Source organism: Urocitellus parryii, chromosome 11, assembly GCF_045843805.1.
Source record: "Urocitellus parryii isolate mUroPar1 chromosome 11, mUroPar1.hap1, whole genome shotgun sequence".
In the NCBI taxonomy this organism is placed as follows: Eukaryota; Metazoa; Chordata; class Mammalia; order Rodentia; family Sciuridae; genus Urocitellus; species Urocitellus parryii.
The window spans coordinates 20,247,882-20,260,865 of NC_135541.1; the positions used below are offsets into that span (position 1 = coordinate 20,247,882).

At 41.7% G+C, this 12,984-nt stretch overlaps 1 pseudogene; it reads right to left on the reverse strand.

Annotated features, from left to right (window-relative positions):
- Positions 1 to 7,881: 7,881 nt before the first annotated feature.
- LOC113195362 (small ribosomal subunit protein eS7 pseudogene) lies at positions 7,882 to 10,211 on the reverse strand (annotated as a pseudogene).
- Between the last annotated feature and the right edge of the window lie 2,773 nt (positions 10,212 to 12,984).

A 12,984-nucleotide genomic window follows, 5' to 3' on the forward strand; every position in this document is an offset into this window, starting at 1 on the left:
TTTTAAATACTTTTTTTTTAGTTGCAGATGGACACACTACTTTTATTTTATTTGTTTATTTTTATGTGGTGCCAGGGATTGAACTCAGTGCCTCAGGCATACTAGGCAAGTGCTCTATCACTGAGCCACAACCTCAGTCCTGTCTTTCAAATATTTTGACAGAGTAGAAAAGGTTCTTCTGCATACCTATGTACCATAGTTGTCTCAAGGAAAAGTCCCTGGGCAGCTGTTAGAGTTTCAAGCTAAATTAGACACTTTGCTCATGGAACATAATTTCTAGTTGAAAGAAGGATGGAAAAACATACTATGGTTGTACAAATGCAGATATTTTGTACACATTTTTTTGTGGCGGATAAAGGGGGTTGAATTCAGAGGCACTTGACCACTAAGCCACATTCCCAGCCCTATTCTGTATTTTATTTAGAGACAGGGTCTTACTGAGCTACTTAGTGCCTTACTTTTCCTATGGCTGATTTTGAACTTCCAATCCTCCTGCCTCAGCTTCCTAAGCCACTGGGATTATAGGTGTATGCCATTGTGCTCGGTGCAAACATTTTTGATGACATGAGCAAAGTAAGTTTATTACTTCAAGAGGAAAAATGTCAATATTTTCTGCTAAAAGCTATTGAATGAAAATTAAAATTTTGGAAAATTTGTATCCATCACCATGACTTTGAAAGTTTCCCGCTACTTAAAAACTTTCCGGCAGTATCAGATTTAATAAATGTGATTTTTTTCTGTTGCATTATGAAATGTGTCAGCACTTGTAAAAATTTGCATAACTCCGTAAAACCATATATGCCAAGTGACTGATACATGATGCTACAAAGTTATGCATGGATAAAAAGATGCATTCAAAGTGCAAAATAGGGGAGACTGAGGCAGGAGGATTGGAAGTTTGAGACTGGCTAGGACAAGTCAGCAAGACCTTGTCTCAAAATAAAAAAATTAAAAAGGCTGGGGACATAGCTCAGTGGTAGCGTGCTCCTGGGTTCAATCCCCGATACAATGATAATAATAAAATACTCTTCTCTTTCCTAGTTACATATCTGTGTGAGAGTGAATTTTCTTCATGTGCTTGAGGCAAAAATACCACATCTCTACAAAATGAATGATCAATCAGATAATAGGAATTTAGCTGCCATTATCTAAGATAGACATTAAGATTGGCAAAAATGTAAAAACAAAGCCATTCTTATTAATTTTTACAATTTGGAAAAAGGTATTTTTCATTTAAAAATGTGTTAGTGGGCTGGGGATATAGCTTAGTTGGTAGAATGCTTGCCTTGCATGCACAAGGCCTGGGTTCAATCTCCAGCACCACACACACACACACACACACACAAATGTGTTAGTGGTGGCACACGCCTGTAATCCCGGTAGCTCAGGAACTGAGACAGGAGGATCATGAATTCAAAGCCAACCTCAGCAAAATCAAGATGCTAAGCAACTCAGTGAGACCCTGTCTCTAAATAAAATACAAAATAGGGCTGGGGATGTGGCTCAGTGGTTGAGTGTCCCTGAGTTCAATGCCCAGGACCTCATCCCCTAAAAAAAAAAGAACATATATCAATAAATTATGTTATTATGAAGAGTAATTGTTGTCTTCTTTGTGTTATTATGAATTAACATGTGTCAAGCACTTAGACTAGTGCCTGGCATATAATATTTCATAAATGTTAGCTTTTATTGTTCCCTCTGTAAAATTTGTCATTTTCTGGACACTAAACTGAAGATTTGGGAAAATGGCGAGCATACTATTATCTCCTGACTTAGTTCTACCAAGTCTTCTAATGTTTCTATTCATGTTAGGACATGATATGAGCTTCAGGAGACCTTGGCTATGCAGCTGCTCCTCAAGGGCCACTATCTTCTGCCACAGTCTGGCTGGGCACAATTCAGGAGCGACTTGTCAAAAGAAACTAACTTTATTTTTAGAACTACAAAGGCCAAACAAAACAGCTCCTCACGGGGCTGGGGATGTGGCTCAAGCGGTAGCGCGCTCGCCTGGCATGTGTGTGGCCCGGGTTCGATCCTCAGCACCACATACCAACAAAGATGTTGTGTCTGCCAAATACTAAAAAATAAATATTAAAAAAAAAAAAAAAAAACAGCTCCTCAGGAAAAAACCCTCAGAGCCCAACTGCCACCACCGGCTTCCCACAAGCCTCTCCCCACACATGCCTCACCACCTCCCACAATCCTCCTGCTCTTGAGGCCCATTGGCTGGGTTGTGTGGGCGGAGCCAAAGAAGTCCCCCAATGAGCAGCTCCATGGTCTGAAAGGGTAGGGAAACAGCCCAATGAACATCACCGCAGAGGAGCCAATCAGCTAGATGTTGCTGGGCCGCTGTGAGCCAATCATCAGCTGGCAGCTGGAAGTTTGCTGGCAGCTGCAAGTTTCCTGGGGTCCCTTTGGCTGTGGCTCTCAACAATCTTCCTGGCCCAGGACCAGGGATTCCTCACTGATCTTCAATCATCCTCAATGTAGCCAAGTCTGAGAATTAGGGACCATCACTAGTGTCACAATTTGGAGGAGTGTTCCCCAAAGGTCCATGTGTCAAAGGACATTGGGCCCCATAGGGGTGCTATTGGGAGGTGGTGGTACCTTTGCAAGGTGAGGCAAGTGGGAGGTTCTCAGCTCACTGGGGCTGGGCCCTTGGAGGGGACTATGAGACCCTAGGCTGACCTCTCTCTCTGCTTCTGGCTCATGATGTAAGTGAGTTTGCTGTCACGTACTCCACAATGTGCCACTCTGGTCAGAGGCCCAGAATGATTGGGAAGCCTGATCTTGGACCAGAACCTCTAGAACCATGAGCAAAAACAAGATCTTTTCTCTTTATATACAAATTGCCTTAGGTATTTAGTTATAGTGACAATATATAACAAGCAACACTCTACTCATTGTGTTAGTCAGAACTTCTTCAGTTAGAGAGGACAGAGTCCTAACTGAAATGGACTTTGGGTGGGGGGAAGAAAACTGTTGGATTAATAAACTGAAAATTTAGGGGCTTCATGGTTAGATCAGAGCATTAAAACGATATCACCTGGGGCTCAGGCTGCATCTCAGTGGCAGTGTTTGTCTAGCATGTGGGAGGCATTGGATTCAATTCTTAGCACCACATAAAAATAAACAAATAAAGGCATCTGTCCATCTACAACTACAAAAAAAAAAAAAAAAAATCACCTGGTGTAGTCCAAGAGTGTAGCTGCCTCTTGCCTCCCTGTCAGCTCCGCTTTGCTCTGTGCCTGTTCTAATGTCAGGCAGTCTCTGTCCACTAGTGATCTCTGAAAGATCCATGCCTCCATCTTCTCAGCTTGGGAACCCCAGGAGAAAGCAGGCTTGATTCCCCTGCAAGTCCAGAAAAGCAAAATTCAGGTTTGATCTTAATTTTTCCAGCCCATCATGTTCTTCAGCCTTGTCCCAAAGTGATGTCACATGTGGCCTCAGAGGACTGAAACTGCACAGCAAGGGAGGGGAGGAAAGGACTGGTGTTTACCTACAGTCTGTTCTGTGCTAGGCATTTTATATTTTCTCATTTTCAATCCACTAACAGCCACCTCCACTTCCTTCCAAGCTGACAGGGGAGAGGCCCCTTCTTATGACCATGGCCAACCCCTCTGCAGTGCCCTGGATCATCCCTCCATTTTAGGGACAAAGACCCACCAAATGCTTTCCTTTCCCTCTTATCCTGTCACTCTCTCCCTCCCACTTCCTATCTTTTCCTGCATCTCTGAACATGTTGAAGTCTCTTCCACTAAAAGGAAAAACTCACTTCCTGGTAGAGTTGGCCACTGTCTCCACTCATCACCTCCTACTTGCTTCTCAGCAAAAGGAAATCAATTTACTATGCTGTCATCTCCTGAGATTGCTTCTCTAAAGTTACTGATGACTTTCCATATGACAAACGCAGCCCTCAGTGGCCTGACCTGTCTGCTGACCGTGATGACCCTGCCTCCCTGCCGGAGCCCTCACCCCCTCAGCTTCCATTATTCTGGTCCTTCCGGGTTCTCCTTCTCCCTTTCCCTGGCTGCTAGTTTTAGAGGCTGATGAGAAGAGAAAGTCATTTCTTCTCACATTCACCCCTATGCTTTCAAGTGCCTTATTTTCATGGGTGATTTCTCCAGCTCCTCCACCTGGGTCCCTGTCTATGGGTATCAATTTCTGTGCCCTAGCTCAAGTGTGTCCCCCCAAAAGCATGTGTTGGGAACTTAATCTCCAATGCAGCAGTGTTGGGGGAGCAGTGGGAGGTAGTTAGTGCATGTGGGCACCATCTTTTTTTTTTTTTTTTTTTTTTTTTACTAAGGAAAAGTAGTCATTATAATTTAATAAAATTTCTCTTTGATTTGAAAATATAAAATACTAAAAAACTATATACTGTACATAGTATATGGTTTTAAATACATATAAAAACAGTGCATGTACAACAAAATTTACAGATACATCATCTTTCTTGTTCATTTCATACCTCCGTTTAAAAACATTTTTTTTTAGTTGTAGGTGGACACATACCTTTTTATTTTATTTACATGGTGCTGGGGATCAAACTAGGGCCCCCACATGTGAGACAAGTGCTCTACTGCTCAGCCCCAGCCCCAGCCCCTCATTTTAGGGTTCTAGTAATACCTTGATACCACACCAACTGAGAAGAAAATAAGCAAATAATATAGGCCTATTTCCCACAGAAAAACACAATATATAAAAAAATTAGTGAATAGAATTCATCATTATCAAATTGGATTTATTCAATGAATGCAACATTGGTTCAGAAATATGAAATTAATGTATTTCACTCTAATAACAATTTAAAATATAAGAAATATATAATTAACTCAAGATATAAGATACATAAAAAATACTAGAAATTCAATATTTAAAAACACTCTTAGAAAGCAAATTATAGAAGAGAGGTTCTTTAACCTAATGAATACATCCATAAAAATTCACACTAAATATCACTAAGAGAATTTACTTCAAAGACATAAATACCTGATGTCACTAACTTTAATTCTTAATTTTACTAGTTATCAGTCATTTCAGTAAGGCAATTAGCAGAATAACATTTGTTTATGTAAAAAAAAAACCCATTTTTTTTAAACTTTTCTTTATTTCTTTTCTTTTCTTTTTTTTTTTTTTATTGGTTGTTCAAAACCTTACACGGCTCTTGACATATCATATATCAGACATTAGTTTCAAGTGAGTTATGAACTCCCATTTTTACCCCAAATACAGATTGCAGAATCACATCAGTTACACATTCACCTTTTTACATAATGCCCTATTAGTAACTGTTGTATTCTGCTACCTTTCCTATCCTCTACTATCCCCCCTCCCCTCCCCTCCCATCTTCTCTCTCTATCCCATCTACTGTAGATACCCTGTCTATGGGTATCAATTTCTGTGCCCTAGCTCAAGTGTGTCCCCCCAAAAGCATGTGTTGGGAACTTAATCTCCAATGCAGCAGTGTTGGGGGAGCAGTGGGAGGTAGTTAGTGCATGTGGGCACCATCTTTTTAAAAAAATATTTTTATTAGTTATAGATGGACACAATACCTTTATTTTATTTATTTTTTATGTGGTGCTGAGAATCGAAACCAGTGCCTCACACGTGCAAGGCAAATGGTCTACCACTGAGCTAAAACCCCAGCCCTGGGTACCACCCTTGTGAATGGATTAATTATGCCAATTTAAAAAAATGTAACTGGGGTGCATTTTTTTAAGTGTAACTGAGACTTAGGCTGCTTTTCTCTAGGCAGGGAGTCTTTACCTAGGCATGCAGATGCCACATGAGTGACTGCAAAACAGGATAGAGCTTGGTATCTCTGCTTTCATTTTGCATCTGTCTCCTTTATTAAACTTTGGGTCAGATTCCTGCTCAGCTCTGCAGATAGGCACATTAATCACTTGAGGCATGCTCATCTCCAAACTGGTAACACAAGTTTATTAGCCCTAAATTTACCTGATCTATCTCATCGTCCTTTCAGACTGAGGTCAGATTTGCACAGACTTGCAGCAGCCTGTTTCGGACCCTGGAGCAGTGCCTAGAAGTCTTCTGTTGAGACTGCTTCCTCCAACAGGAGCAATCATGTCAAGGGGACTGAACTGTCCCCTGCAGGACCACAGGCCTGATGGATAAACATCCCGAGTAGCAAGTAGAAATTGCCCCTTCAAGTGATCAACCAGAGCTACCTTGCAGAACCAGAATGGAGAGGATGATCAACCATACCATAGTTAGATCAAGATTGTTTAGTTATGCGTATCTCTTATCCGCTGCCCCATTTCTTCTATTTAAACCTAAAGGTCCTGTCAGCAACCCGTAGATAGGGCTGAGATGCTGAATTTCACTTTGCTTTCCCAGTGTGGCCATATGGATTAAGTTTCCTTTCCTGCTTTTCACCATTATAATTGCTGCTCGTTTTGCAGTGGTGAATGGCCAGATCTTTGTTGGAACCCCCCAAGCCAGGTCTCTGGCCTAGGCCTCTGATAATGGGCTGGAGGTGCAAGTTTGATCTCTCTTTCTCTGCCCCACCCCATGCAAGTACATGATAATGTTCTTTTGTCCTTCTCCCTTCTGCCATGGAATGATGCAGAAAGAAAGCTCTTGCCAGATGTTGGCCCCTCGACCTTAGACTTTCCCGCCTCCAAACTGTAAGAAGTGAATCTCTGTTCTATATAAATTATCCAGTCTCAAGTATTCTGTTATAGTAACACCAAAGAGATGAAGCCTGGAAAAGAGCAGTTGCTTGCATCCAGTGGGTAATAAGTGAATTTCTTCAAAGGCAGGTGCCTGAGGGGTGGCACATTGGGAACCATATCCAGATCTAGAACTTTCTCCAATCCATGCATACAGACCCCCAAATCAAACTTCAGCTGCATTTCCAGCTCAGGCTGGGATGAGGGCCAGCTCCCCTGCCTTGTTCTCCCTCAGATGACAACTGAGGCCTCAGAACTCAACCTCCTAGTGTCAGCTGTCTTCTTGTGTTGTCACGGTTCACCCACGGAGCCTGCTGTCTCAGTGCAGGAGACAGCATGTCAGAGTGCAGAGAGCAAGGTGTCTGGAATTTAGAGCTGGGTTTGTGGTGTGCTTGTTTTTCCATCTGACTAGGTGTCATCTCCAGACAATTTCTGGCCACCCTTGAGAATGTTCATGAGCTCCTTCAGGTATGCAAGATCCAGGCTCAGATGACTTTCAGTAATGGGGACCATGGTAAGGACACAAAGTGAGGTGATCAGGGGAAGCTGTCAGCAGCCCCAAGCAGGTGCCTGGAGCAGAGGAACAATGACAGGCTTGTGCTCTAGCACTGTGCCCTCTGGGTGTGCCCCCTGCATGTGTGTCTCTCTTGCCAAACAGTCTCCCACTGTCAGAGGTCGGCCTCCATCACATCTGGATTATTCATGGCAGCACTTGGCTGGGGCCCAATCCTGCACCCAGGCGGCTCCAGCAGAGTTGACAGGGCGGCCCCACTGCATTTACATGACCTAGATCACTGTGATTCATGAAGCTGGATCAGTGAAGGTGCACTGGCCTCGGGAGGAGGCTGAGGGAGTTGCAGACACTCTGCTTCATGGTTTCTGTGTCTTCTTTAATTTATTTCTTTGTCCAATGCAGGGGTTGGATCAGTTGATCTAAAGGCTTTTTCAGTTCTGGCTTTCTAGGAATTTGTTGTTATAGTTTGGCTGTACTTCAGCTCTGGCAAAGTGATGTGCTGTCAACTCAGTCTAAGGATTCAAATCATTCTGCTTATCAGTTAGGGATCAGTTCTGGGAAACAAATCACTCTAGTTATTTTAATCAGAAAGGGATTTTTTTTTTTTTCAATGTGGTGCTCCTGGGGGTGGAACCCAGGGCCTTGCATGAGCTAGGCAAGTGCTCCTCCACTGAGCTATATCCCCAGACCCCAGAAAGGGAATTCAAAATTAACATCCTTACCCACAAGCTTCTTAAAGACACTAGTAAAAATTCCCCCCTTGTATTGCACACTGTTCTTCTGGGTTGTGACCGCATGAACCTTTATAAGCCAACTGCCTTCCAGCTTCACTTGGATGCCCTTGCCCACAGTTTTACTTGGGAAGACCAAGTCCTTAAGGAGTGTGGTGTGCACAGCTGTCAGTCTGTGGATGCTTCTGCTTATTTTTCATATGGATTTTCTTTTAACTGGCTTTCTCCTCTGAGCAACCAAGACCACATACTTCCTGCTGAACTTTTTCTCTGATTCTTATACTAGCTGGACTTGGATGTCCGGAAAGATTTCAGCTGAGGAACGGAAACAAAGATTATGTTCACTTCCCAACCACCAACAACTTCAATTTCCTTGATTGTGGTGCTATTCATCTCCCGTGGCTGAGCCTCAAGGTCAAGTTCATGTCTAGCAACAGCAACACCTTGGATGTGCTCAACTCATCAGGCTTGGCACTTGAGCTGAACGTGGCCTTCTCCTTGTTGAAAGCTGGCTTAGGAAAAGGAGAAAGTAGATGCTTAAAATAATAGTTGCAAGAGCTGTTGGAGTGAGCTCTAAGTGAGCCTCCAGAAATAATTCCCAGAAAGGCTACAAACTCTGGCACAATCAGGAAGGTGATGAGTTAGATGAATTAGTAGGCAAAGAGCCACTACTAATTATAATTGTTACTTTGAAAGTAGACCAAGTGAAAAGTCACAGAATGTAAAAAAAATATTTGCAAATCATATACAGGTTGAACATCCCCAATCTAAAATTTTGAAATTCAAAATTCTCTAAAATCCAAAAGTTTTTGAGTATTGCCATGATACCACAAGTGGAAAATTCCACAGCTGGTCTTGTGGGATGGGTCAGTCAAAATGCAGGCCCATTAAAAATATCGTATAAAATTTCCTTCAGTCTATGTGTATAAGGATATGTAAAATAAAAAAAATAATTTCATGTTCAGACTTGGATCCCATCTCTAGGAAATCTCATTATGTTTATATAAATGCTCTAAAACCTGAAAAAAAAATCTGAAATCCAAAATAGTTCTGGCCCCAGGCATTTTGGATAAGAGATATCAAATTTCTATCTATTAAAAGACTTACACCCAGGGGCTGGGGATCTAGCTCAGTTGGTAGAGTGCTTGCCTCATATGCACAAAGCCCTTGGTTCAATTCCCATCACCACAAAAGAGGAAGGGAGGAAGGGAGGGAGGGAGGGGGAGGGGGGAGGGGGGAGAGGGGAAGGAGAGAGAGAGACAGAGAGAGAGAGAGAGAAAAACCCAGAATAGACCCAGAATTCTTATAATTCAACAAAAACAAAAAAACAATTTAAATATGGGCAAATGATTCAAATATTTCTCCAAAAAAACAAATGGTCAACGTACATGAAAGATGCTCAACAACATTCATCATTAGGGGTATATAATCAAAACTATGTCATACCCACTAGGATGACTATAATTAAAGAGACAGACTATTAAGTGTTGATGAGAATGTGGAGAATTCAGAACCCTGTGCATTGCTGGTGGGTAAAGTGCTACAGCTGCTGGGGAAGACAGTACAGCAACTCCTCAAAAACTAAACATAGAATTACAGCAGGATCCAGCAATTTCATTTCATATTCCCCAAAGAATTGAAAGCAGGAATTCAAATGGATATTTGTACACCAATATTCATAGTAGCAACATTTTTCACAGTAGTGCCAAAGTGGAAACAATGTCAATGTCTACCAGTGGATAAAGACAATATGGTATATTCAAAAAATATCTATACAATATCCAGTGAAATATTATTCAGCCACAAAAAGAAATGCAGTACTGATACATACTACAACATGGGTGATTCTTGAAAGCCAGGCTAAAGCTGGGAGTGGTGATGCATGCCTATCATCCTAGAGACTGGAAGCTGACACAGGAGAATTCCAAGTTCAAGGCCAGCCTAGGCAATTTAGTGAGACCCTGTTTCAAAATAAAAATTTAAAAAAGGGATTGGATTGTAGTTCAATGGTAGAGTGTACCTGAGTTCAATCCCCAGGACCAGAAAACAAAACAAAAAAGACCAAAACATGCTAAGTGAAAGAAATCAGACACAAAAGACTACAAAGCTATGATTCCATTTACCCAAAGTATCCAGAACAGGCAAATTCCTGGAGACAGAAAGTAGATTAGTAGTTACCATGGGGAAGAGGTTATTGGGACAGATTACTAACAGCTTTCTCTGTAGAGTTATGGAAATGTTCTGGAAGTAGATGTGATACTTGTACAACTTCATGAAGATACTGACATCTACTGCATTGTATAGTTTAAAATGGTGAATTTTATGTTATATAATTATACTCAATTAAACAAACAAAAAAGATTGGTTAGGGGTTCGTGGTAGAGCATGTGCTTAGCTCTGGGTTTGACCCCTAGCACCAAGTGGAGGGTGGTGGTGCAGAACAAAGAAGAAAATGATTTTTTTTTTCTTTTTTCAGGGGGCAGCGCTGGGGATTAAATTTAGGGCCTCATGGTTAAACTTTTGCTCCTTATGCCTGTACCTTTGGTCTTTTGTTAGAAGTCTCAGTACTTAAAGGAGAAATACTTCCCCCAAAGCAAAGAGTAAATCCATTGAACTGGAAGTTCTCTGGCCACTTTGGTCTCCTCTTCCACTGAACCAGTATCCTAGGTGGAGTGAGTGGTTCTATCAAGGAACATAGGGTTCCTGTTGCTCAGTGGGGGGAGGTAGGGGATGCTGGAAGGACATACCTGAAGGAGTGACTGGGGCTACTTCTAGTACTGCCAAACTCAAAGTAAAAGTACTAAAAGTCTAGACCACTAAGGGCTCAGTTCCTTTAGGAATAAAAACTTCAACCAGCTGAGGTTCTGCCTGGGGGAAAAGAATGAAGCATGGAGAAAGAAAACTATGAATATAAGTAACTCATAAAATGCTGAGAAATGAGGGAAATGTGAGCATTTCATGTTCTTTCTTGCTCTATTATATTCCTTAAAACATGCCATGTCACATAATCCCAGAGACTTGGGAGGCTGAAGCAGGAGGATCACAAGTTTGAGGCTACTCTGGGCAACGTAGTGAGACTTTGCGCCTCAAAACAAAATTTAAAAAGGACTAGGGATGTAGCTCAGTGGTAGAGAGCCCCTGAGTTCAATCCCAGTACAGAAACAAAACAAAACAAAACAAAAACCTTCCCCTGGCCTTGCTCTCTGTTTTTTTTTTTCATTCTAAAGAACAAAACTTGAGCTTCTCAAGATGTCTCCAAGCTGGAACCATAAATAAATCTTTATTAAGCCATTTGACTATTCTATAGAATAGGCCAGCTGCTTTGGTACAATCCCCTGGATCTTAGTCCTAAGTGCCTTACTTGCTGAGAGACTGTGTTGATGAAATACCACAGAATGAATAAAAGGCATTTAATTATTAAATGATAAAGACTTATTAAATGATAAAGTCATTGATAAAGACAAGGATCATGATGATCATGACAGTGGACAATGATGCTAGGCCAGGCACTGTTATCTGTATTCACTTAATCCTCACAACCCCAAATGAAGAACCTGAGACAGAGAGGTTAAATGATTTGTCCAAGTTACTTAAATAGTAGAGCTGGAATTCTAGCCCAGGCATTCTGGCTCTGGAAAATATCCTCTTAACCACCATCCTTCTCAAAGTGAACATATAATCAAATTTAGAGTAACTAGGGGGTGCATATCTTTTGTTTTGTAACAATTGGAATTTTTGTTATTAATATATTTTGTTATTAATATATTCTGTGAATATTTTATGTTTTGTAGGCTTAAAATAATCCCTACCTTGGAAACAATCCATATCTTGAATGTCTTTTCCAGTGGGGACAAATCCCTTCCTTCTTTGTGATGAAAAGGATCTGATATAATCCAACTGCTGCCGAGTGCCCAGCTGGTCTCCCAGAGCACAGAACAGGGCTCAGTAGCAAGCCAAAAGCAGCTTCTAAAGGAGAATAGCCATTGCCAGAAATAGCATGGCTTGACTCCAAATTCTTAAGGCTCTGTGCTGTGGCTCTATACGAGAGCTTGCACAGCATGTATACAGCATCCTCATTTGCCAGGGGACCTTCACGCACTACTGGATCTGCTAGATCATAAACCCCCAAACTGCATCCACTGCAGCCTGTAGCAATTGGTGGATATTCTTTCTCTGGGCCTTCAGAGCTGGTAGCTTCCCAATTACTTGGTAAACAAAGTCAGTGCTACATAACCAAACATCATGAGACCCAGAGGAGGCTCAGTATTTTTCTCCGTGGGGTGTACAGTGAAGAGCCCTCCTTTCATTTTAGAAGGGAGTACTGTCATGCACTGGACCCCCAAAAATTCTCTTAGAGGCTTTCTCCTATTCTCCACAGCATGTTTTAGGAGGCATTTTGATATCTACTACTCATGCTTACTAGGTCCAGAAACATGTTCAGTGATGTTCTGGGAGACGAGATAAGTGTCAATGGCTTAGAGTTCAACAGCACGGGGAGGTGATATAATCCAGATGTTGGGCAGTGAGAGGGACTCTTGACCCAACAGGTAAAATTGGCTTATTTTCTGCTCTTCTGACAAGAGAAAACTGCATATTCCAGGTCAACATTCATGTTCAGTTGCATGACTCAGGTTCCAGGAAAGAGAGATGCCATACAAGATCACAACTGCAATTACAGCTATGAGTTGAGTCCTGCATAAGCCAAACAGGAACAATAGGGATCATCACTCCTGAATCTCATTTTTGATGGTGGCATTAATATCTCATTCCCTCAGGGATGTACTGTTACTTTTTGCTTATGATTTTGGTGGAAAATGGTGATTCCAGGGTTTCCTTTGCTGTTCATCACAATAGCTGTTATTTTGTGGGACAAGGTAAAGCTTCTACCAGTTGCCAAACATGTCTATGACAACGTGCCTACAGAAACTGGGAAATAGCCACAGAATAATCATGTGTGATAGACTCAGCCCAAACTCCTTTTTATCACTTGACCCCCATATAGGGGGGTCAAGTGAAAAAAAAAGTATTACAAGCTGGATTGCTTAAA